Raw genomic sequence first — 6,749 nt, forward strand, 5'->3', positions numbered from 1 at the left:
AAAAAAAAAAAAAAAAAAAAAAAAAAAAAAATTCTCATATCCTAAGTGTGGCTCAATGGATTTCATAAACTGAGTACACACAGCACACACATCAAGTAATCTAATACTTTCAGCATTCATCCCATGCTTCTGTCACTGTGCTGATTTCTAACATCAATGGTGAGTTTTGCCTATTTTACTTTATATTTTATGAAATGAAATCATGTGGTACCTATTATTTTGTATCTGGCTTCTTTCATTTAATGTTACATTTGTGAGATTCATCCCTATTCCTGCATGTAGTTGTAGATTCTTCAACCTCACTGCTCTCCAGCATTAAATTGTATGAATATACTATGATTTCTTTATCTATTCTGCTTCTGCTGGGCATTTGAGTAGTTTCCAGTTTGGGGTTATTATGAATAACACTGCTAAGAACATCCTAACACTAGTTTTTTTGGTGGCCATATGTACAAATTTCTTAGGAATGGAACTGCTGGGTCAAAATATTTACCTTGAAGTTCTAGTTTTACTACAAAGAACATAGATATCTGATTTATTTCTACTCCTGTTCCCAAATACGGAAGATATGAGCGGGAAGGCTAAATAAAGCATCTCTCAAAGTGCATCTAAGCACATCTTGCTTACAAATCACCTGGGAGCTTGAGCAGACAATTGTTTACTCACTGAGCTTTGAGAACTATGTGTCATGGAAATAGGGGGCTTTAGAAGTCAGACAAACCTAATTTCAACTCCCAGCTTAATCAGTTAATATTTGATCTTTGGGGCCAGGCGCGGTGACTCACGCCTGTAACCCTAGCACTTTGGGAGGCCAAGACAAGTGGATCACTTGAGGTCAGGAGTTCAAGACCATCCTGGCCAACATGGTGAAATCCCATCTCTACTAAAAAAAAATACAAAAATTAGCCAGGCATGGTGGTGGGCACACGTAATCTCAGCTACCCTGGAGGCTGAGGCAGGAGAATTGCTTGAACCTGGGAGGCAGAGGTTCCAGTGAGCTAAGATCACACCACTGCACTCCAGCCTGGGTGACAGGATAAGACAATTCTCAGTATATATATATATATATATATATATATATATGGAGAGAGAGAGAGATCTTTGGGAAATTGATTATTTCCTTACTTATAACATGAGGAATAGTAATGCTTATTTCATGGGTCTGCAGTCTGGTTAAATGAGATAATACATATAGAGTATTCAACACGGTGCCCAATACAGTGTGCACTGTGAATGGTTGTTCCATTCCCTGACTTGCCCAAGGAGAGAAAGGAGTGAGACCACTAGCCTCAAATCCCATATAGAACAATTACCTTATAACTGAACAATTTGGAGACACAATAGAATTTATTATTATGCGACTGTGCCTACAGTCAATATTAGGCACACTAGAGATGAAACACAGAAGCCCGCATGTACCAGAAATGGACTTTCAACATCATTTGGTTGGCAATAGGCTGTACACATCACGCATGATGTTTCTATTCACTTATTATCGTTGTTGTTATTTTTCTTAAATGACAGTTTAAATAACCCTCAGCATCCTTTTATACTGATGTCAGGTTCAGCATGCATGAATTACTGAGTAGAAAACAAAAACACCAAGTCAAAGACTTTGACGGGAGGGAGGAGATTATATGAAAATGAATTCTGCTCAATAGGCTAGCCCCGTGTGGCCCTGCACATTATTACACAGGTGCACACTACCAGGGCTCATTGCTTTATTTTCTAATCACTGTGTTTTCAAGTCTGCCTTCAAGATCATTGAGTACTAAACTGTCTCTTTATCCCCAAGCAAGGTCAGCTTCCCAGGCTCCCATACAACCTGGTTCACGCTGGGATAAAGAGGAAGGTAGGAATGTTAAAACAATAATGCTATGGTCTGAGCCCAGCAACGGGTAATCAGATCCTAGCAAGGTAGAGGCTGTTACCTGGGAGATTATTGGAAGAAAATAGGCCTAGCTTGCAATGACTTAGTTTGTTTCTACCTTCCTTGCTTTTTCCTTTTCATTCTTCCCCCCGGTGATCTGATGGAATAACTCTTTTTCTACTTTTATTTCCCTAGCGGTTACTAAGAAGCTTTGTGTGGGCACCAACTAAAGATGCAAGAGTTTTGGGACAATGGCCTGACCCGTTGCTGGACTTTAACCCCAAGTAGCAAGCTTAGATGGATAGCATTGGTTAAGAAAGGCCCCTACAGTTTAATGCGATACTGCCATGCCTCAAAGAAAGCCCAATGTTTCAAACTTCTGTATTATGAAATAGATAAATTAGGAGGCTACTGTTCACATTAAGAAGAGATTCAATGCAGTTTCTCTTAACAATGAAAAGAACATTCCATATATGATTAGGAATGTGTTCAACCTTCCTGAGGAAGCATCTGAAGAATAAATCAGAAAACAACGGAAGCGTTTTGTATAACATCAACGTCAAATTCCAAAGTGCTTGTAAACATTTGTTATTCATATTTAGCCAGTGTGTCTTACCATAAAATCATGCAACCTGTTTTTACCCCAAATGTATAAAAGCAACAGGAGGTGAGGAATGGGGTAGTCCTGACTTTTGATAGAAGTATGAGCTCAAACAGAACACACTGCAGTAGACCAACTTCCAAGGCAATGAAAGCTAGAATCACAGTCTAAGGATCTATCCAACCCATTGTGGCTGACAGAATGCGGCCCAGAGAGGAAAGTGATTTGCTTAAGTGCACACAATAATTCCATGGCAAAACTGACACTGGAACAAGACTGTGGGCGCCAGCAGGTTGAGACCAGGCTTTAGCATATTTGTCTTACCAGCCCCCTGCCATTTCACTATAGGCTAGTTCCGCTCTGCCTGGCCAGATCTAGATTTGGCTGGATGAGCATTGGTGTGGAGCCCCAAAGGCCACAAGGGGGCAGATCCATTTTCTCTCATCACCAACCCAGCCTTTCCACTTCTCCCTATCCACAGCCTAGAGGACTCAGGAGAGGACATATCCTGAGGCTAGACCCAACTACCCAGGCTCTCCCAGAATTATACTTCTGCACCAGCCAGAAATAAGCCATCATGATTTTGCTTCTACCTTCACAAATGAAAAACAGAGGCTATCAGATAGAGAGGCCTTCAACTTTCAGTACCCTTCCTCTTATAACTTATTCTTACCCAAACCATGCTTGCCAGTTTCCTTACCAACACAGTGGGAGAGGTGTCTTTTTTCCTCCCTGAAGCCAATCCTTCCACTTGTGCACTGGAGCCCAACCTGTCCAGCCTAAGAGACATTCCTTTCATCGGTTGTCCCCATCATCTTTACCCTTTTTCTCTCCCACCAGCTCTTTTCCATTTATATTTAGGCACCAGTTGCTACCATCTTAAAAGAATGAGCCAACCAAAAGATTTGACATCTTGGATGGATGAAAGGAATGAAAAATAAAAGGAAAGAAAAATGAAGGGAGGGAAGAGGGAAGGAACAAAAGAAAGAAGGGGAAAAGCTAGTCTCTAGTAATCCTAAACCCTGATTTATCTACCTCTGGGTACTATACATTCTATGTGCCTCCTCTGTCAGTCAAGCTTCCACTTCCCTACCACCTAGAAGCTCCTCAATCTACTGCCATCTAGTCTCTGCTCTCACCTCTTCACTGAAACATCACCAATGACCTCTTCTTTCCAAATCCAAAGGGAACTTTTCCTTTTTATCTCATTTGATCTCTCTATTACATTTGGTTCTATTGGAGATTCCCTCCATGAAACTTACCCTGCCTTTAGTCCCTTGATCTCCCAGCTATTTGAGAAATACCTCTCTGTCTTCTTTTCATGATCCTTCTTCTATTGGCTCTTTAAGTAGTCTTCCTTAGGGTTCCAACCTGGGAATATTCTGGGATAAATTACATTAGCTTAACCAGATTTCATGTAGAGACAGATGAATAGAAGGAGGATTCTAATAGTTTTAATTACAGCTCTTCTATTTTCCCCCTCTAAGAGACTGATAGGATGGCTCAGGGTCAGTTACTTTCTAAAATTAGCCCTGTAGTGGGATTACCCTGAGCACTCTTCCTACGCAACAATTTCCATCCACTTCCTTCTCAGTCCAGAAATTGACTCAATTTCACTCTCATCCATTTCACTTTCATCTCCTCCAGGCTGTCTCCCAGATCTACATCTCCAGCTTAGAAGTCTTTCCTGAGTTCCCCAACCAAACATGAACTAGAAACCTCCAAGTGGAAGTCCCCATGGCACCTCAGACATAACTCTCACAAATTCTACTTCCCTGGTGCACCCATCTCAATGACGGCACTCGCTAGCTGGAGGCAGAAAACTGTGCCTTCCTTGAATTTTTTTTTTTTTTTTTTGACACAGAGTCTCACTCTGTCACCCAGACTGCAGTGCAGTGGCACATTCTCAGCTCACTGCAAACTCCACCTCCCGAGTTCAAGTGATTCTCCTACCTCAGCCTCCCAAGTAGCTGGGATTATAGGAGCACACCACCATGCCCAGCTAATTTTTGTATTTTTAGTAGAGACGGGATTTCCTCATGTGGCCCAAGCTAGTCTCTAACTCCTGACCTCAAGTGATCCGCCTGCCTTGCCTCCCAAAGTGCTGGGCTTACAGGCGTGAGCCATCACACCTGGGCCCTTAATCTTTCATTGAACTTACTCCATGCTCAGACTTAGTTATCAAATCCTGGGGTATTTACCTCTTTAGTATCTCCCATATCCATCTAGTTCTATCCTTTCCCACTGTCCTTCTGTAACTTCAGACTTATTAACTCTCATCTAGATTACTGCAACAGTCTCTTAACTGAAATAGAATAAGAGAATAGCACAGAAAGTATGAGAGCGTAAAACATGAAGTAAGGAAAAGTGATGCTCAGTTTTAGTTATGACTACATATATGTATATGTGGACTGTGCAACGTGAAAAGTGTTGATCCTTGCAGGTCCTCAGAACTGGTCCTAACAGAGCTGAGCAGGTGTCTAAGCTCCCTCTAAAGCCACATGTAGCCAGAGCACTTGAAATTAGCTAGTCCAAATTGAGATATGTTGCAAACACAATATACATATTGGATTTCAGACTTAGTATGAAGAAAATAATGTAAGATCGCATTAATAATTTTCATATTGCATGCTGACATAATATTTTGGATACATAAATAGCTATTTCACCTTTTTTTAACTTTTTTTTTTGAGATGGAGTCTCACTCTGTCACTAGGTTGGAGTGCAGTGGCACGATCTTGGCTCACTGCAACCTCCGTCTCCCAGGTTCAAGTGATTCTCCTGCCTCAGCCTCCTGAGTAGCTGGGACTACAGGTGTGTGCCACCATGCCCTGCTAATATTTTTATTTTTAGTAGAGATGGGGTTTCACCACGTTGGCCAGGATGGTCTTGATCTCTTGACCTCGTGATCTGCTCACCTCGGCCTCCCAAAGTGCTGGGATTACAGGCGAGAGCCACCACACCCAGCCACATTTTTTAACTTTTAAAACTGTGGCCACTTGAAAATTTTCAATTACACATGTGGCTCAAGCTGTGTTTCTACTGGGCAGAGCTGTTCTAGAGTTCTAGGCTAGTATGTGCCACCCACAATGGGGGTTTAAGATCTGCTCAAAATTAGATTGATACTTTCCATGTCCCAAAATATGTATTGGGTTGAGCAAGTGAAACATTTTCTTCAAATGCAGGGACTTGTCTTAACTTGGGGATTGGGTTAACAGAGTCTTCCCTGCTGGGAAGTACTTTTGCTCAATGGATAAAATACAGCTTTTAAGAAAGTCTAATATATTAAAATCAAACTTACAAAAAAGCTTTCTTAAGGGATTTCAGCATCCTGGCATACTTCCACAAACCAAACTACTACCTTCTATTAAATGGAAATGATCTTTAGGGGCAAGGGCTTTGGATTCACTTCTTTTATTTCTCTCCACAGCACCTGGTGCATTGCTGTGTCTGGAATTTCTTAACCACCTGGATACATAAATAATTATTTCATTATTATGAAATAATAATGAAATCTTACCAACCTGGTAAGATTGGCAAGGATTGGTAGGAGACTGAGTTTTCTCTCACTTCTCTTCCAAAGGTCTGCATTGCTAAATACTTTAAATCTTCCTCACTGCCTGATTGAGGCCATATACATGCACTCATTTGATTTCTATATGCTAAATCAGTAAAATAAAACAAACTACCTATCATACTTGATTTAGGTTTATTTCTTCCATAAGGGTTTAGCATTAGGCAAATGGGGGTTGGAGGGGTAATGAGAGAACAATCTTAAAAGAATCAAAGAAACTAATTGATTGATTCCATGCTAAATACACCTGACTAGTATCAATTTGCAAGACATGGATGTTACATTTGGATGGAGACCAGCAGGAAGATATCTAATAATAACCTTGGGCAGAATTCCAGTTGACCATAATAAATGCCCAAGGAAGCTCATGTTTGTTTGTTTTCGCCAATATTGCACATTAAGAGTGTTTCACTTTTAAGATGTATGCTGTTCTGAGTAGCCACTCAGAACAGATGGTAATATTAGCAAAGGAATAGATGGTAATATTAGCAAAGGAAGCCATTGATGTCTCTGGAAATCTGGTCATCTTTTTGAACACTAGCAGATAAGTGTCCTACCTCCAAACTGACATAATGCACCTTCTGCAAGACAGCAGTCTCTTGGCACTGCTTAGCTTTGAAGTAAAACCCGAAATGAACTCCTCCTGCTAACGTGGCATATTGAACTAGCCCCGCATCCATTTTTTTTTTTTTTTTTTTTTTTTT

At 40.8% G+C, this 6,749-nt stretch overlaps 1 protein-coding gene across 4 annotated transcripts in view; it reads right to left on the reverse strand.

The window, feature by feature from the left end:
- The window catches only part of PCYT1B (phosphate cytidylyltransferase 1, choline, beta), a 101,843-nt gene that overhangs the window by 68,389 nt on the left and 26,705 nt on the right, over positions 1 to 6,749 (reverse strand). The window lies entirely within an intron of this gene.

Source organism: Cebus imitator, unplaced genomic scaffold, assembly GCF_001604975.1.
Source record: "Cebus imitator isolate Cc_AM_T3 unplaced genomic scaffold, Cebus_imitator-1.0 Scaffold589, whole genome shotgun sequence".
Taxonomy (NCBI): domain Eukaryota; kingdom Metazoa; phylum Chordata; class Mammalia; order Primates; family Cebidae; genus Cebus; species Cebus imitator.